Source organism: Theropithecus gelada, chromosome 5 (assembly GCF_003255815.1).
Source record: "Theropithecus gelada isolate Dixy chromosome 5, Tgel_1.0, whole genome shotgun sequence".
NCBI classification, from domain to species: Eukaryota; Metazoa; Chordata; class Mammalia; order Primates; family Cercopithecidae; genus Theropithecus; species Theropithecus gelada.
In genome coordinates, this window is record NC_037672.1 from 23,641,751 (window position 1) to 23,666,186 (window position 24,436).

General features: G+C 40.6%; 1 protein-coding gene across 2 annotated transcripts in view; it reads left to right on the forward strand.

Moving 5' to 3' along the window:
- Positions 1 to 24,436, forward strand: part of SOD3 (superoxide dismutase 3) — a 136,413-nt gene that overhangs the window by 108,998 nt on the left and 2,979 nt on the right. Inside the window, exons 2-3 of one of the 2 annotated variants that reach the window (XM_025386577.1) lie at positions 16,281 to 16,335; positions 16,430 to 16,470. The gene's annotated coding sequence lies outside the window, so the exon portion shown is untranslated. Of the gene's footprint in view, positions 1 to 16,280; positions 16,336 to 16,429; positions 16,471 to 22,108; positions 22,296 to 24,436 lie in introns of those variants that run through there. The other variant, XM_025386576.1, reaches the window with a different exon arrangement.

Genomic DNA, 24,436 nt, shown 5'->3' on the forward strand with positions numbered 1-24,436 from the left:
GTACTTCCCTAATTTGATTCCTTTCTTACATTCTCTTCCCAACCTTGGTTGAACAGTGGAATCACCTGGGTAGCTTTAAAAAATACAGATACAGCTGGGCACAGTGGCTCACACCTGTAATCCCAGCACTTTGGGAGGCCGAGGCAGGCAGATCACCTGAGGTCGGGAGTTCGAGACCAGGTTGACCAATATGGAGAAACCATGTCTCTACTAAAAATACAAAATTAGCTGAGCATGGTGGTGCATGCCTGTAATCCCAGCTACTTGGGAGGCTGAGGCAGGAGAATCTCTTGAACCTGGGAGGCGGAGGTTGCGGTGAGCCGAGATTGTGCCATTGCCCTCCAGCCTGGGCAACAAGAGCAAAACTCCATCTCAGAAAACTAACAAAAAAAGACCAAAAAACCCCCAGATGCCTGAGTCTCCATCTTCAGACAGTCCAGTTTGATTAATCTGGACTGTGGCCTAGGTACTAAGATTTTAAAAGCTTCCCAGATGATTCTAAAGTACAGACGACCTCAAACTTATGTTGTTTTGACTTACAGTTTTTTGATTTTACGATGGGTTTATTGAGCTGTCATTCCATTGTAAATTGAGGACCATCTGAGTTACAATGGTTCAACTTACAGTATTTTGACTTTACCATGGGTTTATAAGAATGTAACCTGATGCATTTTGACCTACTATATTTTCAATTTATATTGTGTTTACTGGGACATAACCCCTCATAAGTTGAGGAGCATCTGTAAAATCACAGTTGAGAAACATTGTCTTAGAGTTCCTTGGTTTAAAAAAATCTAAATAAGAACTGAGCTAAAGCTCTTCAACTATCCTATTTCCTAATCAGCTCTTGAATTCCTTTGCTGTGAATGTTACCTTTATGAGACTCTAGAGCAGAATCACAAAGTCCTAGGAACAGGTAGTTTTCCCCCACCAACCTACTTATGAAAGTTCTTTAGATTACTAACTGTGAACCATGCTACTTGTATTTACAGAAATTCCTATCTTTCAAAGAAAAGCATGCTTTTCAATTTCATTTCAAAGTTTTATGACAACGTTTTGACGTTGGCAAGTGGCTAGTTAGTTTGCATCCATTTTATTTGCAAGGAAGCTGGGGCAAAAATGATTATTTCTTTGCATGGAATTCTTCCTATCAGTCATAACTGTCCAATGAAGTAATAAATTGCCTTTTAAGATCTTCCTCCCATGGTGATTCTTATGAAGTCATGGAACCATGCCTACTTCTATATTTGCACATGAGCAAAGTGACATGCACACAAGGTTGTCCATTAAAGCCTGGTTTGTGGAAGTAAAAGACTGGAAACAACCTAAGTGTCTGCCATCAGGGACAAGTTAAAAAATTATAGCACTTCCAAAAATGTGTGCTATGCACACATAAAGGAGAATGAGGCAGTTCTTCATGCTCTGATATAGGATGATCCGGTACAGTGCTACAGCCAGTTTGGACCAGTTCACGAGGGCAGGTTGTTAGCGTCTCTTCTTAATTTTGCAGTCAGCGACAACTTGAAATTTGCCATGGTGGGAGTTACACTATGAAAATCTATAAATGGTATGAATCGAGCGTAGCTCACCCCATAAGAGCCAGTTGTTAAATATTTACTAGCACGCCACTGAAAAGATCTCTAAGACCCACTTTAACGTGAATAAAGCAAGGTGTTGCGCAAAATAGGGGAAATTATTGTGCGTTAAAAAACCTCTAGATTCTTTAAAACTTAAACATAGAATTACTGTATGTATTCCCAAGAGAAGTGGAAACATATGTCCACACAGAAACATGAAAACAAATGTTTGTAGCAGCATTATTTATATGAACCAATAGGTAAAAACAACCTAACTGTCCATCAGCGGATGAATGAATACATTCACGGTGGTGTGGACATACACTAGAATAATATTCAGCCATGAAAAGCAATGAAGTATTGATGAATGCTACAACTTGGATGAACCTCAAAAACATTATGCTAAGTGAAAGAAGCCAGACACAAAAGGTCACAAATTGTATGATTCCTTTTAAATGATATAGGCAGAATAGTCAAATACATAGAGACAGAAACAGATTAGTGGTTAACAGGGGATGGAGGAAAGGGAATGAGGAATGATTATTTAATGGGTAATTTTTGTGTGTGTGTTTCTGGAGTGACGAAAAAGTTTTGAAACTAAAGAGTGGTGGTGGTTGCACACCATTATGCATACATTACATGCCACTGAATTGTACACTTTAAAATGGCTAATTGTGTGTTGTATAAATTTTGCTTCAATTAAGAAAACAAAAACAGGCCAGGTGTGGTGGCTCATGCCTACAATCACAAACTTTGGAAGGACAGGACGGCAGATCGCTTGAGCACAGGAGTTCGAGACCAGCCTGGGCAACATGGTGAAACCCCATCTCTACCAAAAATACAAAAAATTAACTGGACCTGGTGGTGTGCACCTGCGTTCCCAGCTACTCGGGATGCTAAGGTGGGAGGATCGCTTAAGCTTGGAAGGTGGAGGTTGCAGTGAGCTGAGACTGTACCACCACACTCTAACCTGGGTGACAGAGTGAGACACCATCTCAAAAAAAAAAAAAAAAAAAAGAAAGAAAGAAAAGAAAACAGAAAGAAAGAAAGAAAACAAAAACATAAATATCTGGCAGGCTGTACATAGAAACTGGTAAGCTGTCTCTAAAGAGGAGAACTGGGTAGCTGGGAGACAGGGTGTGGGAGTAATTTCATTGTATGCCTTATTGTTTGAACCATATGGACAAGAGGGGATAGGAAGGTGTAAGAGACATGTACATCCCCTCTGTAAAGCCCAAGGTAAATGGATAAAAAATGAATTAATGGCAAATCACAATTAATTTAGAATTTACAAACTGAAAGCACTAGCTTTCCAGAGACTCTCATTGGTTGGTTTTCCATCACCATATCCCATCAGGTGGGAGTGTCTCTCCCAGGCAGCACTTGGACACCTGTATTTACTCTGCCCTGCGAATGCAGGATGCAGAGTAATGCTGGGGGTACTTAGTCGTAGAGTGGGTGAGGTGGATCTGGGAACAGCCATATGGCCTTGGGTTAGGCACATAACCTGTCTGAACACGAGTTTTCTCCTCTGTAAAACGGAGATGATCGGGTCCACCTCTCCGAAATGGTATGACAAAGGTATGGAGAATTAAGATAACACATGCGTGTGCCCAACACACTGTAGGCACTGAGCAATGCTGATATCCTTTCCTGGGAAGGGGGATTCTGCCTGCTCAGGAGACTCTCCCTGATGACTCCTGAAGATTTCCTCAGCCTGCTTTGTTCAACTGGCCCAGCACCAGCATAACCTTGTTCCTGTGTCTTTACAAGCCCTTCATTTCTTCTGTTTTATAAACCAAGACTGTATCATCGAAGTGGAGAGTCAATAAAAAAGTAAGAGAAATAGATTCTTAAGGGTAACTAGAGCTGTGATTTATTGAGTGCTTACCTTGGGCCTCATATTTTAAATGCATTATTTCTAACACTTAGAACAACCCTAGAAGCAATATGTTTCAATCATCATTTACAGGGACAGAGAGAGCTTAAGGAACCTGCTCACCATTACTTTGTGCTAGAGCAGCGATTTGAACCCAGGACTGCCTGGCTTTCCATTCTATCATATTCCATCATGGAATCCGGCTTGCAAATTGCCAAAGTCAAGACTAGTGGACTGTGTGGACCTAACACAATCATAGAATCTAGATGAAAGGTGGAAGGGGCCCAGAAAATTATTGAGTCTAACCCTCACCTCATAAGAAAGCTCTACTTCAACATCCTGACTCTTTGATGGAAAGCTCATCACCTCATGTGACAGCCCATTCCATTTTTAGACAACTCTAATTACTAGAAAGACTCATAATGTGCTATTTGCCAGTCAGATTCACCTGCTATTTTCATTACAACTTCATACACCCTGATGAGGCCATTATTAAGACATCCTTGGCTGAAATCCTGAACTCCATTACCTCCTGGACTTGCAATAAGGCCCCAACACCATTGCCAAATAAAGTTACTCCAGAACATCAGCGATGCAGACAAAGTCATGAGAGGGATGTTGATTGCAACTTCCAATGAGTGTGGGATAGGTGATTATCTCTTTCTAAGGAAAGGTTATGCTGGGTGGGATGTATTGTCACTCGGGACAATATATAAGTACAGCATATATTGCAGAGGTTTAAAATAATCAGAGTCGTGTGTATGCAACACAATTCCTTGGTTAATTAAAATGCTTGCAAAAAGCAATGAAAGCTGATTTTTGTGTTTCTTCTTCCTGGTTTTCAGCTTCTCTGGCAGTTTTCTGTTGAGTGAAGGACAGTCAGGTCTAAATGATGAAATATGAGCTCATGTTGCTAGCTTCCCACACCATGAACTTACGGTAAGATCTAACAACTAATAATGGAGATTAAAAATGGATAAGAACTAAAAAGGGGGAATCCAAGGTCCTCTAAGTGTGTGAGTCGTGCTCATTTGGTTCTCTGCAGGGGAAGCAGAATATGTTTACGTGATTGTGTGAACTGCAGGAAACTAAAAGATGCCAGGGTCAGAAGAGTAAAATGTGGCTCCACTGGGACTTCAGGTGGCAAATAGGATTGAGAATCTTAACTTTAATGAAGACAACAAAAACCACATAATTAACACACACTGTTAACACCTCATTAGTCTCCTGGGGCTTAAATTATGCTAAAAATAATCCACACATTTTGTTTAAATAAGGCGCTGTTACAGGTGGTCACGAAGGCTTCCTTCATAGCAGAATGAGGCCATTTTTCCACATTTTTTTCAGACGCTTTAAAGTAGGTCTTATCTTCATTCCAAGGAAAGGATTATTAAAAACATATGTGGAGCTGCAGAGAGGAAATGAGCGTATTAGTTAGAGTCTCTCTGGCTCTGAGCCTGACTCCAAAATCTTACACAACCCCATTTCTCAATCCAGACCCTCAACATCAGGATTGTCTCACAAATGATGTGCTGTGGGGCATTGGTGCTGGCTACACATCAAGCTGCGAAATAGCCAAGTTTGGTCTGGTGCCTTTTCTTCTCTTCTTTTTCGCACTGTAAACATTAAAACTCCTCTGACATGTTTATACATTCACTGCCGCCTCATCTGGGTTTGACCTGTGACTACTTTGACCCATAGAATTTAGAGAAAGTGATGTTTCTGGGTTTCTGAGCCTAGGCATTGCAAAGACCTGAAATCTTTGGCCATGCCTTGAGCCACCATGGAGGAAGTCCAATTTCCCCTGCTGTAGAGCCAGGCCACAGGGAGAGGCCTTGGAGGATGAGCCATGGCCTGGAGACAGGCCACACGGCCTCTAAGCACCTGAGGCCTAGACATTCGGCCTGGTGGCGCCCCAGCTGCCAAATGGCTACAACTGCAAGAAAGAACTTAAGCGAGGCCTGTAGAGGAACTGCCATCCCATCCCTAGATAACCCACAGAATCATGAGATATGATAAAATGATTGTTGTTTTAAGCCACTAAATTTGGGGTGGATGTTGCAAAACAATAAATAACCAAAATGCCTCTTTGCATTATCCCTGTTAGGATGCCCCTTTCACCCACCCTTGACCACTGGTTATGAACTGAAGGTTTGTGTCTCCCCAAAATTCATATGTTGAAGCTCTAAACCCCAGTGGATGGTATTTTGGGTTGGGGCCTTTGGAAGGTAATTAGGTTTAGATGAGGTCATGAGGGTGGGGGCCCCCATGATGGGACAAATGTCCTTACAAGAAGAGGAAGAGAAACCAGAGCTCGCTCTCTTCACCATATATGAACATAGCAAGAAGGCAGCTGTCTGCAAGCCAGGAAGAGAGTCCTTACCAGGAACCAAATCTGTGGACACCTTGATCTTGGATTTCCTCCAGAATTTTGAGAATCAAATGTCTATGGTCTACGTCACCCGGTGGCATTTTGTTACAGCAGCCCAAGCTGACTAAGAAACCATCTATCTGTGTATTTCCAAGATATCTCCCAGCATCTTTAGGAAAATCATCCATGTGTGTTCATGTGTATTCATGGAAGAAAGTCTCCCTCTGTTTCTTAGAAAAATTTCATATTCACTATGATGCTTAGAGATGAGACTCCTGACTTCCCTGTGCAAGCCAAAAGAAAAATATTAAATTTTTCCATTACTTGCTCTTGTTTTCCCTCTGTATAAAAATAGGAACTCCACCTATTCTCCACCATGGAGTTAAACAGCAAAACCCTGTGCTTGTGGGCTAGTGGTGCTGGTTGGGGGAAGGACGAGAGGCATTGCTTGATTATGCTGCACTGAGCATCTCCCTAAGTTTTAGAGAGTCAGTGATGGCTCTGAAAAGGGGACTTCTTTTTCAAGCAAAAAGCTTTGCATTTCTGTCAAAAATCGGGGTAGATAACAAAACTACTTCTACTTTTGTAGTGAAGGTCATAGCTTGCTCATAACAGAGAGTGACATAAAGCATCTGTGCGGCCCTGAAGGAGAGAAAGAAAAACAAAGCATTCTGAGACCACATTGAAGGACCGTTTACATAGACCTGCTCTATAGCCTTGGCACAGCAAAGTTAGAGTGCTAGAAGTATTGTTGATAAGACTGTACTTTGACTGAATTTAGAAATGTTGGATTGAATCAATAAAAGGATGGATGGATGATGATGATGGGCAGAGAGAGTATAATTTATCCACCAGCTCTGCTAGAGGGAAACCACTGGGTATCATTGTGGGACCTGAAGACCTGTGAATGGCTCAGAACCAAGATGATGAAAGATGAATATCCAGGCAGAAAAATTTCCCTGTGCTGAACCCAGTTAAGAGTTACATCACTCCCTCCAGGTAAGGATTATATGAGACCTTATTGTTGTCATTGCTTGTAGTTTGGAGCCTCTTTATTCATGCCCAAGTTAACTGTAAGCAGTTAATTCCATGAAATGAGTTTGGTCCTTCCCAACTAATTTTCTTGCTTTCTTTATAAAATCCCAAATCAAAGAATGTCCGTAGTTCCTTAAGAACTAAAGGTAAATATCTGAACCAGTGTGGCGGGTATTGCTGGTTGCCTAGCCAATAAAATCCTTTATTCCTTCATAGTAAGGAAAATTTGATTTTGCTAGGGTAGCAGTATGTTCAATGAAAGACCATTTACTCTGCCAGACTCCTGTGCCCCTAGGGATGCCCTGTGCCACATTTCTGACTGTGAGACATAAATTGAAATTGTCTGGGAAATAGGGTGTTGCTACTTCCCTTTTCCTTCTTCCTGCCTGAAGGAAGGTGCCATATCTGGAGGTGTATAAGCCACCTTGCAGCCTTCAGGCAACATTCATGGGTCAGAAGCCTGCACACTGACAATGATGGGAAGCAAAGATGGGAAAATTGAAAGCCCTGTAGGTATCATGGAGCCACCCTACCAGCTCTGGACTTTTTGTTCCGTGCCACAAATGCCTAAGTGTTCCAGCAAGTTTTTGTCATACTTTCCTTATTTGTAGCCAAAAGCATTCCTGCAAATCCACTAGCAAAGCTAAAGTGCCAGAAGTATTGTTGACAAGACTGTACTTCGACTGGATTTAGAAATGTTAGATTGAATGAATAAATGAATGGATGGGTGATGATGATGGGCACACTGTATTAGTTTGGGCTGTAAGAAAAGAAAGTCTTGGCTTACACTAACTTACACAACAGACTCCCAGAGTGGGAAGTCCAGAGGTTAAAAAAGAGGCAGATGCAGAGCCATCAGGGCCTCAAGGACCCAGATCATTCCATCTCACTGCTTGGCCATCCTCAGGGAATACCATGTGCTGATTGAACAAGATTAATCAGGAACTTTCTTGGCGACCCCCTGCATTTTTTGCAGATTTCTATACCTGAACAAAACAGATCCCTGATAGAAAAGAAAAGCAGGGATCAACAGTCACAGGAAACCATCAGTGTCTACTACCCACATGTTATATAAATACTTTGCAAAATGTGCGAAGTCCCAAAACACAAAATGATGGTGAGGATGATGCCAGCCTACCATCAGCATTGGTTTGGACACTTTCTGGCTGCCATTTGGAAAAGGGGAGTTTAGTTTCTTTCCATTCAGTTGACATTTATGGCTTCTAAATGAATGGTCTAATTCATTCATCCAATTTGACTGGTCTCATAACAGGAAGCAATTAAAGTTTCCAAGTGACCAACTAGCCTGCTTGTAAAAACTGAATACTTGAAAAAACAAACAATTTCATCCTTCTGGCCCTCCCAACTAAGGCACCTTCAGTGTACAAAAGGGTGGTGCCAAAATGAACTCAAACTCTGTATAAATGGAAAAAAAGAGATTCCAAAGTCTGTTTAACAACAAGACCAAGTCATAGATCCTCAGTAGGAATAGTTTCTTTCCCCGCCTTTGTGGATGGAGCTAATGTTCTTTCTTTAGAACCGGTGCCTCACTGGGAATAGATGTGAAAACTGCGTAGCAGGATCATGCAATGCGTAGGCAGCTTCACAGGAGTGAATCTCCCCCCCAGAACACTAAGCTGCTTGTGCGTAATCCACCATTGTATTGCAAACACAGGCACAGGAAGAACAATCTATAGTGCCAGAGAAACCACTTGTCAGACATACAAAACTAGGACAAAACAGAGCAGCACCTGTATTTTTCTTTGTGAAACAGTGTCTTTTCCTTTCTCCCCATGCGGTTCTGGTGGTGCTGATCCTACTTCTGGCTAACAGAGTAAGCCTATGATGAAATACTGTATTCCATCCTTAGCAACACAGTGATTGGTTCAGATATGGAAACAGGACTCACCGGGCAATTTTGTTGGAACTATTAGAAGTTTTAGAGCTATGAAAATAGAAGATCCTGGATTTTTCAGTTTATATGAGCCAGTAAAATTCCTTCTCACTGAAATTGGCATGAATTGCATTTCTGTCACTTGCAGCTTAAGGAAATCTAGCTAACACAGAGACAAAAGGAACCAGTGTCTTGAGTCCTAAAAAGAAGAAACAGAAATCCGTGACAATATAAAGAAATTGATTCTACATTCACAAGTCTTTCTACTTCCACCCTGATACCTTTGTGTTCTCCAGTTCAATGTATAAAATGAAGAACCTCAAAAAAACTTCAAAAGGTTTAATCCTCAAAAAACAGGTAATAAAATTACAGAATTCAATGATTGCTACATGCCAAGCACTTAGTTGGTTTCCTTACATAATTATCTCATTTAATCCTCAAAAAAAAAATCTTCACAAAATCCTACCTTGTTTTTACAGGTGGGGACAGTGAGGCTTGGAGTGGATCAGTGCTGTGTGGGAACTGTCAATTTAGTTAGCCTGAGGTCAGGAGCATGCTCTCCCAGGAGACCTCAGAGGAGGGTCTCAACAGGACAACTGTCCCACCAATGAATAAGAAAGCTTTCTCTTTTTACTCTCCAGGGCTTACTCATTAGAGTTCTGACTTCAAACTTTGCAAGACTAAATCTGAAGGACCAACAACATAATACAACATTTTATTTGGATGACCTTGCCTTGAAAGGATTTGAACTTGAGGTCATCCTCATGCCAATGAGGTCAGCCCAAGAGTTGCCAACCTTCTTACTTTGCTAATGCTTACAAGATGCCTGTGCTTTTCAAATTTATTAAGAGATAATTTATAAGCAATAAAATGCATGCTCTTTGACATGTAAACACTCATGTAAGCATCCCACATTCAAGATATAGGACACTTTCATCGCTCCAGAGAAATTTCTCATGCCCCTTTGCAGCTAATTCCAACATACACACGCACGCGCACACACACGCACGCACACACAAACACACACACACACACACACACACACACTCTCTCTCTCTCTTTTTCTCTTTCTCTGCCTCTCTCAATGTTCCTCTGCCTCCATCCCAGGAAGCCATTGTTCCAATTTCCACGACAATAGGATTAGGTTACCTATTCTAGCACTTCATATGAATGGAATCACACAGCATATACCAATCTGCATCTTGCTGCTTTCACTTAGACTAATATTTCTGACATTCCTTCATGTTACTCTATGTACCAGTAGTTTATTCCATCTTTTTTCTGAATAGTGTTCCATTGTGGAAATATAACGCAAATAATATATCTGTTCACCTGCTGATGGATATTTGCGATGTTCCCAGTGGACCCATTATGAATAATGCTCTTATGTATTTTTATGTATAAATCTGTGGACTTGCATTTTCATTTTTCTAGGAAAGAAAATATTGAATCATATGTTAAAGGCACGTTTAAACCTATAAAAAACTTCTACAGAGTTTTTCCAAGTAGTTGTAGCATTTCACACTCCCACTATTAATGTATGAAAGTTCTAGTTACTCCATATCCTTGCTAACATTGCCATTGTCAGTGTTTTTATTTTCAGCCAAACAAATTGACATAGAGTGATGTTAAACTGTGATTGTGTTTTGCATTTTCCTGACAATCAATGAATATGCTTATTGGTTGTTTGTAGATCTTCTTCTGTGAAGCATTGGTTAAATACATTCCTCCAGTTTTTCAATTGGATTGTCTTTCTTCTTATTGAGTTATAAGAATTCTAGTGTAGATACAAGTCCTTTTAAAGATACGTGTATTAAGAATATTTTCTCCCAATCTGTGATTTGTCTTTTCAGTTTCTTAAAGGTTTCTTTTTTTTTTTTAAATGTGAAACACATGTTTTTATTGTTCCATTACAGGAATGTATAATAAAGATTTTTTTTTTAATCACCTATAATCCCATCACTCATTGTGTTTTATAAAAAGGGTAATTTTATCCATCAAAATTTCTCTAAAGTATTGTATATGGGGAAGTAAAATACTTGATAAATCTTTTTTTAAAATTTTTTATATTATTATTATACTTTAAGTTCTAGGGTACATGTGCATAACGTGCAAGTTTGTTACATATGTATACTTGTGCCATGCTGGTGTGCTGCACCCATCAACTCGTCAGCACCCATCAACTCGTCATTTACATCAGGTATAACTCCCAATGCAATCCCTCCCCCCTCCCCCCTCCCCATGATAGGCCCAAGAGCAAACATTGTTACATGTGATGAAGTCCACTTTGTCAATTTTTTCTTGTATGGTTTATGCTTTTGGTGTTCTAGTAAGCAATATTTACATCCCAGAAGTTTTACAGCTTCACTTTTACACTTAGGTCTGTGCTCCATTTTGAAAAAGCTTTTTTATGTGTTTAAGATAAAGGCAGAAGTTTGTTTTACTTCCATATTGATATATAGTTGTTCCAGTACCATTTGTTGAACAGTCTACCCTTTGCCCCATTAAATTACCTTGGCACTGTTGGCAAAAGTCAATTGACCATATATGTATAGGTCTATTTTTGAATTTTCTATTTTGTTCCATTGATCGATATGTCTGTCCTCGTATCAATACCACACTGACTTGATTATTAAATTTTTATAATAGGTCTTAAAGTCAGTTAGTGTCAGTCTTCCAACTGTGTGTATGTGTGTATGTATTTCAAAATTGTTTTAGCAATTCTAAGTCCTTTACTTTTCCACATACACTGCAGAATAATCTTTTCAATTTCTACACATAAGCCTACTGGGATTATGATTGGCATTGTATTAAATTTGAGATAACTGACATCTTAATACTGAATCTTCTAATCCACAAATATGACACATCTTTCGAATTGTTTAGATCTACTTTAATATCTCTCAGAAACATTTCATGTTTTTGTATATCTTGCACATTTTAAGTGTAGAGTTTTAAAACTCTTTTTTCTGAATTTATTACTAAATATTTCATTCCTTTTGGTCTTCTTATGAATGGTAATTATTTCATTTTCAAATTGTTTGTTGCTAGTATCTAGAAACCCAATTTAGTTTTATTTACTGACTTTGTATATTGTGGCCCTGGTAAATTCCCTGATTATTTTCAGTAGTGTTTAAAAAATATCCTTAGAATTTTCTTTTCTCTTTTTCTTCTTTCTTTCTTTTTCTTTCTTTTCTTTCTGTTTTCTTTCTTTCTTTCCCTTTCTTTCTTTTTATGTCTCTCTCTTTTTCTTTCTTTGTCTCTCACTCTTTCCTTCTTTGTCTTTCTTTCTTTCCTTTTCTTTCTTTCTTTCTTTCTTTCTTTCTTTCTTTCTTTCTTTCTTTCTTTCTTTCTTTCTTTCTTTCTTTCTTTCTTTCTTTCTCTCTCTCTCTCTCTCTTTCTTTCTTTCTTTCTTTCTCTTTCTTCGTCTCTCTCTCTGTTTCTCTCTTTCTCTCTCTCTCTCTCTCTCTCTCCCCTTTCTTTCTTTCTTGGGGTCTCACTCTGTCACCCAGGCTGGAATGCAGTGACACGATCATAGCTTACCACAGCCTTGACTCCCCTCAGGCTCAAGCGATCCACCCACCTCAGCCTCCAGAATACCTGAGACTACAGGTGCACATCATGCCTGGCTAATTTTTTAATTTTTTGTAGCGACAGTGTTTTGCCATTGTTCCCCAGGCTGCTCTCAAACTCCTGAGCTCAAGCGATCTGCCCACCTCAGCCTCCCAAAGTGTTGAGATTATAGGCGTGAACCATTGCACTTGGCCTAGACTTTTCTGTGTAGGTATTCATGTTTGCATAAAGGTTAAATATGCCCCTCAATATCCATGCTATTTATTTATTTATTTATTTATTTATTTATTTATTTGGAGATGGAGTCCTGCTGTGTTGCTAAGGCTGGAGTGCAGTGGCTTGATCTTGGCTCACTGCAACCTCTGCTTCTTGAGTTTAAGCAATTATCTTGTCTCGGCCTCCCAAGTAGCTGGGATTACAGGCATGCGCCACCACGCTTGACTAATTTTTTTGGTATTTTTAGTAAAGATGGGGTTTCACCATGTTGGCCAGGCTAGTCTCAAACTCCTGCCTCAGGTGATCCACCCACCTCAGCCTCCCAAAGTGCTGGGATTACAGGTGTGAGCCACCGTGCCTGGCCTCCAGGCTTTTTATTGTTATTTTTTCTTGTCCTATTTCACTGTCTAGGAATTCCAGTACAATATTGACTAGAGATGGGGAGAGCAGATATTTCCTCGCTCTCAATCTTAGATAGAAAACATTCAATATTTCTCCATTAAGTCGGCTGCTACTTGTAGGTTTTTCATAACTGCCTTTAATCAAACTGAGGAAGTTGTCTTTTATTATTAGTTTGCTAAGAATTTTTTTCTTTTTATCATGAATGAGGTTAGATTTTGTGAACTACTCTTCCTTCATCAATCCAGATGATCATGTGATTTTTTTCACTGCATTCTGTTAATGTGGTTAATTATATAAACTAACTTTCAAATGTTAAACCAAGCTTGCATTTCTGGGGTAAACTGTAATCGGTCACAATCTATTTTCCATATTGTGTATTTTCTGAATTTGTTTTGTTAAAATTTTGTTCAGGAATTTTTATTTATGTTCATTAGATATACTTATCTGTCAGGCTTTTAATTTCATGGTTATGTTAGTCTCAGAAGAGAAATTGAGAAGAACGTTACTACGTTACTCCTCTCTATTTTCTGAAAGAGTTTGTGTAAATTTGGTATTACTTATTTCTTAAACATTTCATAAGCATTTTATAGAATTCACCAGCAAACCCATCTGGCCTAGACTTTCCTTTGTGAGAAGGATGTTTTAAATAACAAAATAAAATTTTTAAATATACACAGGGCAATGCACACTGTTTTTCTTGTGTAAATTCCGTAAGTTGCGTTTTTCAAAGATTTTCCCATTGCATCTCAGTTATTGACCTTATTAGCATAAATGTGTTCACAAGACTTATTTATCTTTTTGATAGCTATAGGATATGAAATAATGTGCCCTCTTTTATTTATCATATTAGTAATTTTGATTTCTTTCTTTTTTATTAGTCTTGCTAGAAATTTATCAATTTTATTAATCTTTAAAAATAATCCACTTTTTGTTTTTAAATTTTTTCTCTATTGTTTATCTGTTTGCTGTTTTATTATTTTATGTTCTTTATTACTTATTTCCTTTTACTTACATTGGGTTAATTTGCTCCTTTCTTTAGCTTCTTAGTGTTTAAACCTTTTTACTTTTCTAATATATGCATTGAAAGTTATGTGTTTTCCTCTGAGAACTGCTTTGGCTCCATCCTCTATGGCTTGATATGTTGTTTTCATTATAATTCATGTGAAATATTTTCTGATCTCCCTGTGGTTTATTCTTTGGCTCATAAGTTATTGAGAAGTGCATTATTTAATTTTTAAATATTTGAGGATTTTCTGCATATCTCCTGGATTTGTATTTTAGCTTCATTGTACTCATATAACATACTCTGAAAAGTTTTAACCTCTTTAAATTTAATAAAAACTTATTTTTGGCCTAAGAGATTATCTATCTTGGTAAACACTCCATGTAAATTTGAAAAGAATATTTATTATGGAACTACTGGGAAAACACAAGTTCAGTCATGTCAGTTGATAATGTTGTTCAAATAATCACTGATTGTCTTGTCTATTTCTTCTACCAATTAATGAGAAGGCATGTTAAAAGTGTCCAGTTATGACTGTGAATTTGTTTATTTCTGTCTTTAGTTTTTAAAATTTTTGTTTCATTTATTCTGAAGTTTTGTTGTTGGATATATAAAATTTAGGATTATTATGTTTTCTTGATATATGTGCCTTTTATCATTGTGAACTGTCCAGTTGCTATGACTATCTACAGCAGTAGCTTTTGTTTTGATGTCAATTTTTGAATGATGTTAATATAACTATGTCCTTCTGCTTACTGTTTCCATGGTAAATCCTCTTTTCATGCGTTTACTGCCAGTCTGTCTGTGTCTTTATATTTGACATGCATCTCATAGAGGCAGCAAATAGTTGGGTTTTGTTTTTTTATCCAATCTGAGAATGGCTGAATTGCCATTTTTCAATGAGCTGCTGTTCTTCTTCTCATGGAAGAGAAATATTTTTTAGGTTAGTATCTCCACTAAGATAGAAAGACAAAATGTAGATATGCAGTTTGGGAGTGTAAGGGCAAATGTATTAGGCCATTTTTGCATTGCTATAAAGAAATACTTGAGGCTGGGTAATTAATAAAGAAAATAGGTTTAATTGGTTCATCTTTTTGCAGGCTGTACAGGAAGCATGGTGCTGGTATCTGCTTGACTTCTGGTGAGGTCTCAGGGAACTTATGGCAGAAGTGAAAGTAGGAGCAACATGTCACATGACAAGAGGAAGAGAGAGATAGGTGAGGAGTCACACACTTTTAAATAACCAGATCTTGCATGAGCTCACTCATCACCCAGGGAACTGTGCTAAGCCATTCATGAGGGATTCAACCTCATTATCCAAACACCTCCCACCAGACCCACCTCCAACACTGGGGATGAGATTGCAACATGAAATTTGGAGGGAACAAATATCCAAATCACATCAACAAATAAGAGGTCTATATCCAGCCAACTTTACTCATTATGTGACCTGTATGGCCCCCAAAGGCACTGAGTTTTAAATTCCTGTAGTAGTAAATTTGAGATTTTCTAGCTTTGAGGGAAATAATATAAAAAGGAGATGATAGTTTCAGCCTATGCATTGGCATTTTCTTATAGAAGTAATTGTTCTCTCTCTGAAAATACATTTTTAAAGAGGTTGCAAATCTATACTTGTGTTTAAATAATGAATATATTCATGAGTGAAAAGATAACTTCATTTTGGTCACTAGTGCCCAACCAGAGGAATGTTTTGATCTATTAAATCTCATCTTCCTAAGTGAAATCAACTAGTTGAGCCAGTAGTTAGAGTCCATCTTTTCTGCAATGGCTTGGCCAATGAGTGATAAATTCCTGCTTTGGTGTAACAGTTTGGGGGAGAATGGCCAGTATGATAAGTTTCTTCTGCTAAAGTGGACAGAAGTTGGGAGAGATATTCTAAAAGTTCATGCGTTTGTCCCAGGCTAAGGCTGCCAACAGCTCGTACAGGTGGTGTATCCCTTACTCAAAATGCTTGGGACCAGAATTGTTTCAGATTTTGGATTTTTTCAGATTTGGGGATATTTGCACATGCATAATGAGACATCTTGGGAATGGAACACAAGTCTAAATGTGAAATTTATTTGTGTTTTATGTATACCTAAAACACATAGCATGAAGCTAATTTTATACAATTTAAAAAATAATTTTGTGCATGAAACAAAGTTCATATACATTCAACCACCAGAAACAAAGGTGTCATTGTCTCATGTTGGTGCTCAAAAAGTTTTAGATTTAGGAGCTTTTAGGATGAAGGATGCTAAACCTGCAGTATATCCCCAGTGTGCAGAGGATGTCTTATAACTCAACCACATTCCCTCTGTTTTCTCTAGAAGGGCATGATGGAGTCTGCACAGCTGGACCATGGCCCAGGAACACTACGAGGAGGTGGGCTGCTTTGTATGATTTGCTCCAATATTCTGTGAAGTGAAATTCCATATATACTACCAGAGCTATAACACAGAATCTTCTAATCTTCCAGATGCTAGTTCTGCTGTAGCTGCTCCTCTTTAGGTAACCCTGGTGGGTGAGGGTGATTTGGGGACTGTGATGGAAGCTATGACCCACTTCATTTAAAATCATCCCTGAAGATTGGCCAGAACCATCCTGGATTCATTTCTGAGTGAGACACATGGCTGCTGCCCTATTTTCTTCCCTAGGCCTTGGATCTGAGGCTTCGTTTTGAATCCTGTCAGCATTTAGAATTCCTAATTATTTCTCTAAAATAAACTCTGAGTCAAGAGGATCTCTCTATCCTCTACATTTGCTTCTAACATCAATTTTCTAAAATTCCAAGAGTAGTTTGTCTCACCTCTGTCCTCAGATTCTATTTTCTACATTTGGCAATGTTCGTGCATTTTACGCAGCTCCTTGGAGATCTTCTGCCCATCTTTTCTATTACTTCATTCATTCTGGGAGTGTGGAGGAAAGGGCCTGGGCCAAGCTGGCTTTCAGAGTGGGGAGAGTACTTCTTCCTCATGGTGAAATTGCGGGGTGTGTGTGTGATGGGATGAGGAGGGAGACAGGTGAAGAGATGGTCAATATGGCCAATGGAGCCTTGGAACTGGTGAGATTGAAGGTCAGCAGCCTGAAGGCTTCAAGTGCCTCCTCTGCATCTAATGGGGATGACACTGGAATAATCAATTAGATTTTGGTTTCCACCTGTAAAATAAGAGTGTGACACTGGGAGGATTCTATGGTCCCTTGCACATATGTCTCTCCAAATAGACTATGAGTCCCTTGAATTGAGGTTGTGATTTCCACATCTTCATAGTCATGGTGCCCAGTATAGGGTCTGACACATGATTGCATCAGCTGGTCATACATTTGGCTGCTAGTAACAGAAACCCACAATAGTAGAATGTGTTGAGGCTGATTTTCTTCTATTACAAGAAGATTAGAGCTGTGCAGGTGTTGGTTAAGGTGTTCAGTGAGGTCTTTGAGGACCGAGGTTCTTTCCGTCTTTCCCTTTTACCATCCTGGACATGTTGGCCTTATGTTCTCATTCTTGTCATCGCATGGACCCAAAGTAGCTACCATGTTACCAGGCATCACACCCACATTTTAGGCAGAAGGAAGGGGGAAAACACCAGCCGTTTCTGCCTTTTATAAAGAAAGAAAAAGCTTTTCCAAATGCACATCAGGTTATGTCTCATGGACTATGTGCTGAGTCACATGACCAATGTCAGATGAAAGGGATTCTGGGAAAGCAAATGTCTAGCTTTTCAGCTTCTTGGGAAGGAGAGAGTAAGAATTGGGGCAAATATGGTTGTTGAGCCCATTGAATGTTTGCTAAATAAATATAATTAGAAAATAAGCTGGAAAAGTCTTTTTTTCCCCAAGTAGAGTGTACTATGACGTTATTTTGAGGAAATAAGCACTAAATTGGATTTGCTTTTAAGATGTGACACAACTCTTTTATTATTATTATTGACATTCCCGAGCCATGCTATCTTGTTTCCCTATGGCAAACCAGAATTGGCCCAAGTCTTCTCATAGGCATGGGGCAGGGAGTAGAACTGGAGGGAGAGTCAGAGTTCATGAAGAACTCAGTGTGGAGGGATTTAACTCTGATGTTTTCCTAAGGGAATATTTTACACATACTCACCTTTGGATCAGAAAAGGCATTTCGTCTGTATTCTGCCATTTGTCATTCTCTTCATGTGGCCTCATGTGTAATTAGTTGAGAAATTACTGGTTCTGACTGGTTTTCATTACCTTCTCCTTCATACACGTTGTTCCAACATTTAAAGGGCAGGGTTGACATGTTGACAGTGAAAGCAAACGTGCCAGAATGGGGCACAGGACAGCATGCAATTTCTCCTCTTCACTGAGGAACAGCACTAATAATACAAAAGAAGAGGTGCACATGAAGGGTGCATGTTCCTGGCACAGAAGAGGCACTTAATAAATGTTAGACGTGATTGTTTTCTTTCCTTTATTTGAGATAGGTCTTGCTCTATCACCCAGGCTGGAGTGCAGTGGCATAATCATAGCTTACGGCAGCCTCAATCTCCTGAGATCAAGCTATCTTCCCACCTCAGCCTCCTAAGTAGTTTGGACCACAGGCATGTGCCACCACACCCAGCTAATTTTTAAAAATGTTTTGTAGAGATGGGGGTCTCGTGTGGTGTCTAGGCTGGTCTTGCCTCAAGTAATCTTCCTTCCTCAGCCTCCCAAATTGCTGCAATTGCAGGTGTGAGTCACTGTGTCTGGCCCATTATTTTATTTCTATTCATAATAAGAATGATGTTTCTTGTCTTCCTGCTCACACTCCGAGGATCCACTTTTTCCTGTTACCCAGATGTTTCTAGATAAAATGATAAGATTCAAGATTGTACTGTGCAGTTCCCTGGTTTTACTTTAACTCCCCAGGGGGCTTCTGGGAGAACCCCGGGCAGGCAAAACATGCTGTAAGTTTTTTCAGGCATGTTTGAAGTAATCTGGTTGGGTAAACAGTGATCACACAAAACCTGGCTTTCTAGGGAGCTTAACCTGAAACCTTAATTGTTTTCAGAAATTTTCTCTTCCACTCTATTTCCTGGCGGAATTTAAGTCTATCAGTTTTCTGAACACATGAAGAGGAAACTATTTACAACTGGCATTCCTGTACAAAATGTACAAAGTTCTGTAGCAGAGAGCTCTTCCACGTGGGTAGGAAGAGTGCTTTTCAATGCATTTCCTAAAACTGGTGCTCGACAATGCTCATTTGACTTTCAGTGTATTATACATTAACAAATGTGAAAAGGATAAGAGGTCAATGGTTTAGTGTCTCGCTTGCGTGGCACTCACTGATGTTACAGAGATCACTGTGAAATGTGAACTCCTCTGTTACTTGTTTCTAACTTTGCTTTCATCTTCTCATTAGGTTAGGTGGTAGTAAAGCATATGATTAAGAATCCAAGCTTAGGAATCAAAGTCCTAGGGTTGAATCTTGACTTTGCCGTTTTCTGCCTCTCCAACCTGGGGTCCATTACCTTTTCTTACTGGACCTTATTTTCTTATAAACAAAGTTGCCAAATTAGTATCCACCCCACAAAAAGTATTGGAAGCATGAAATATGATACTATATGAAAAAGTGCTTCATAAAGTGTTCAGTTGCAACTTCAGAAAACTCAACCCAAACACCTTAAGCAAAATAAGAATGTATAGACTCATATAATGAAAATAGAGCATCTGAACCCATGCCAGTGGGTTCAGATTTCACTCTACCCTTTATTTATGTATTTATTTATTTTTAGAGGCAGGGTCTTGCTACATTGCCCAGGCTGGTGTGCAGTGGCTGTTCACAGAAGTGATCATAGCACACTATAGCCTTGAATTCCTGGGCTCAAGCAACCTTCCTGCCTCAGCCTCCCTAGTAGCTGGGACTACACATGCACCTATCACTGCACCGAGCTCTCACTCTACTTTTATTTCTCTGCCTTCTGCATTGGCTTTATCCTCAGACAGCTTCTCCCTTAGTGGAGCATGATGGCTGTAATAACTCCGCCTTTTTTCTCCAGTTTCAAGTCCAGCAAGAAAGAGAGAATGCATCTCTTTCAACAGTACCAGTGAAAGTGGCATTGCGTCTCATTGGCTGTGAAGGTGGATCATCCCTGAACCAATGCAACAGTATAATTTATCATACCGAAGCCACAAGCTACCTCCGGAGCAGGAGATGAAGTCAACACCACCTGCTGGACTGAAAGTATAGTGGCTTCTCAGAAAGGAAATTGGGATGCTGTTACCAAAGGAAGAGGAAATGAATGTTGCCATGGTAGGGGACGAGAAAAAGGCAGACTTCCTTTAGAATGCCATCAAAATGAAAGTAAGTCTAGGCTTTAGCACCAGTCCTAGAATACCAGAATGGACACGTGCTTTCTTGGACCCGAAAAGAAATAAAATTCGGTCAAGTGAAGAAAGTATCATTTAAAATAGTAGCTATCTTAAGAACGAAAGCATTCTTAAAGCTTCACTTTAAAAATCATAATATAGATTCTTGTGGAAGACGGTAGTTACACAAAGATTAACAATCCTTTGTTACAAGCCCTTGTAGTAGAACACATCTCCCCTATGATTTTTTGTTTTGTTATCTTATAAATAAAGAAATATTGTACCTAAGTTGGATGCATTCTTCCTCTTGCTTTCAGGAATGTTCAGCTCTGCCTATGCAGTAGCCACACTTTTATTCCTTTACTTTCTTAATAAACTGGCTTTCATTTTAATATAACATAAAATAAACTAAAAAAATAATAAAAATAGTAGCTATGAATGTATATAATTATGATTTCAAGAACTGAATGAAAATATAAATGTTTTTAAAATGGGATGAACGATTGACAATAAGCAACTAGACTGTTGCAGGGTGGGGGTGGGGTGGTGGGTGGCATGTGGAACTCTGAAAACTCATTAGTCGAGGACAACTACACCTACCTACAGAACGCAGAGCTGCAAGATTGAGCTACTGGTGCCTGGGTTCTCAGCGGGCCGGAAGGAAGGACGGTAGGGTGGAAGGGCTGGAGTCTCTGAGTTCTGGGAAAGTCTCCCTCTTATCTCGCAGAATGCCTGCCCTTGGATAAAGATCATTAGTTTGAGTTTTTCCAAGATGATTCTAGGAAGCTCCTGCTGGTAACTAATTCACCCAGCCTGGGGTGGAGTTCAGAGACTTAGATTTTTTATAAGCTTTCCTGCCACCAAAACGGGTGTTTGGGACCTCACGAGGCCCTGTTCATTCCTCCGTTGCTGCGCTCCCCACTCTGTACTGGATGCATCTATTGATGCTGCTGTCTCCGTCCCCAGAGTATGAACCTCCAAGGTGACTCATGCAGCTTTGGGTGCCCGGCACACAGCATAGTGCCTGGAATGGATGAGCACCCAATAAACATTTGTTGAAGGAATGCGGGAGGAGGGGCAGGCCAGCAAGCAGGCTGCCTGGTTGTTCCCACATGGGCTTTTCTGGGAAAGAAGAGCTTCTATTTTTGGAAAGGGCTACTATGATTGAGAAAAGTTCATGGTAGCAAAAAAAGGACGGACATCAGGAGGGAAACACTCCGAGTTCTCCCAGACAACACATTTTTTAAAAAGACTCCTTCATCTCTTTAATAATAACAGTAACGACAATGACAATGATGATTATTTATGAGTGCGGCTAGTGCCAGCCACTGTGTTCTCACTGGGCAAGTGATGATCTCATTGGATCTTCACGGTGGGCGTGTGGGGTGGACAGCATCACATCCCCATTTTACAGATGATGAAAAGGAGGCACAGGGAGCGGTGCAGCTGCTGCAGGCGTACACAGATAGGAAGTGACAAGGCTGGGACTCTGCAGCCTGTGTCATCACGACCCACCCGCTGCTCTGCTCTCAGGTATGACAGCACAGCTCCGCAGCAAACACCATGCACATTTGCGAGGTGCCCATTTCCATGCAGCAAAAATAAGTCAATAAGTTACTGACTTAGAGAAAAGCAAAGGGCCTCTCAATAAAGAGGTCATTGTACATCTCTCCAAACAGGCGATTTTCTTTCTCATTTTTATTCCCCTGCTGTGTACTGAAGGTCACTGGCTACAAGCCGGTGAAGTCACGGAATGAAATCTTTGGCCCAAAACCCCAGAAATGGGAGGGGCAGGGGAGGTGGGGACAGAGCGGGAGGAGGTGGAGGCGAACCAATTCTACAAGCCGGGGCTGTCTGGCCTGCTTTTCCTCCGTAAACCAGCCCAATGGCCTGCCTCCCTCACGCTGACCACTCCTCTGGGCTGGCCTCCTGCTGGGCTAACAGCCCAGGCTCCAGGGACAGCCAGCATTCCTGGGCCGGCTGGGTGCAGCACTCTTTTCAGGAGAGAAAGCTCTCTTGGAGGAGCTGGAAAGGTGGGTGCTAAGTTGAGGTTCATTTTGTTCTTCTTGGAGTGTGTTTATTGAGTCTGAAGTTGGGTTGGGGCAACAGGCCTCTTCTTGGGAACAAATTGCATCTTCTTGGGAGGGAAATGGACTTTCTCTGGCTGCTCTGAGGGGTTAGTAGGGAGGTGGAGTGAAGAGAGAGGAAGGCAATGAGGGGAGGAAGAAACCGTTCCTCCTGTGGATCTGCAAAGACCAGTCCAAGAGGACCTTAGTGTTAGGAAAAAGAGCTCCTTCTAGGAGCGAGCTGAGGGATGAAATCTACCCAAGGCTCAAGAGGGGCAGGTTCTTCCCACATATAGACCCAGGAAGGAGATAAAGGCTTGGTGCCTCCATTTGGTTCAGGATACAGGCCCCTGTCCTCTTTCTTTGATAACACTGTCCTCCCCTCCAGATCCATGTACAAAGGAGGCCCTTAAAAAGGCACTTGGTCATTTCACAGCTCACACTGAGCAGGAGGCTGTGGGAGAAGAATGAAGTTGGTCCCAAGGGGAAGAGGTGTCAAAGGCTTAAGAAACAAGAAGTCAGAGTTTACCTGGGTTTAAGGGAGAATTTTCTTTCCCCCTCTTCCTCCTCCTCTTCCTCTTCTTCTTTTTCTTTTTCTTTTTTTTTTTTTGAGACACGGTCTCATTCTGTCACCCATTCTGTCGCCTAGCACCCAGGCTGGAATGTAGTGGCATGATCACCATCATGGCTCATTGCAGCCTCCACCTCCTGGGCTCAAGCGATCCTCCTACCTCAGCCTCCTGAGCAACTGGGACTATAGGCACATGCCACCACACCCAGCTATTTTTTTATTTTTGGTAGAGATGGGGTTCTCTCTATGTTGCCCAGGTTGGTCTCACACTCCTGGACTCAAATGATACTCCTGTCTCCGCCTCCCAAAGGGGTGGGATTACAGCAGAAGCCACCATGCCCGGCTCTTCTTTTGGTTTAAGAGAAAAACATCTTAAAATATTTATTTCCCAAGGATTCTTGAAAAAGAAAGCTCACTGACACACCCCAAACAATCTGGTTTTGCTCTGTGCTTTTATGGAGAACTTTCTAAGCAGCAGAGCCCTTCTGAGTGGCAGGGCTGTCTTAGGAGGAAGATGTCTTTGATGATGGGGAACTTCATGTCCAGGTCTGGCAGGAGAGTTACCCCACTTTCCTGCCTACTCCCTGGGGCTTTGGGGTAGTAGTACTACATTGGGCCATGTCATTTAGGTGAGTCCTTGAACATCCCTTTCTCTGCTTCTCCCTCTTTCTGGATATTTCTTCCTGGAGCCTTTCAAGGGCACCTCCTCTCACAGTGTCCACAGCGTCTCTTAGCTAATGGTCCTAAAATCTCTACCAGCAGCTTCTCTCTGATAGCTAAGAGCTGCCATTTCCTGAGAACTTTCTAGGTACTGGGCTCTGTGCTAAGTGCCCTAGATGAGAGATGTGCAGTGTGGTGCCTAAACCTTGGGCTTGGAGCAGACACACACTTTCAAATCCTGCCTTCAGCTCCTTATTGAACATGTCACCTTGGGCAGGACACACGCCTCTCTGTGCCTCAGTTTCCCACACTTTAGAATGGGGATAACAGCTACTGAATAATGTTCTTGTGAGGATGCAGGGAATTAACCCATGCACAGTACTTATAATAGCGTCTGGCACCTCTGTTCAACAAGTTTTAGCAATTCTAATCATCTCTTTTAAGCCTCGCAGCAAGCCTCTAAGGTAAGTCTGTATTAGTACCCCTATTTGCAGATGAGAAAACTGAGGTTCACAGGGGATGAGGCAGTGCGCAGTCTGCAGTCCAACATTTACTCTGCTACTCAGCAATAAAAATAATAACTGCTAACCCTTAGAGTAAGTGGCAGAGTCAGGCTTTAGATTCATGAGGTAGCTCTAGAATCCATCCCTTTAATCACCACACTAAATTGGCTTTCTGAAATGGTTATATAAAGCATATCTACTCAGTCTTGGAGTTTCTTAAATGGCAGCTAGTTTGGTGTTGGAAATGCAGTTGACCTTTAAAGCAGTTCTTTGGAGGCAGCACCGATCCCTCTGGACATACCTTGGTGGTATGGCTGGCCTTATGCTACAGGTTAAGGAACCTGAAGCTAAGCATCAGTAATCCCATGAAGTCA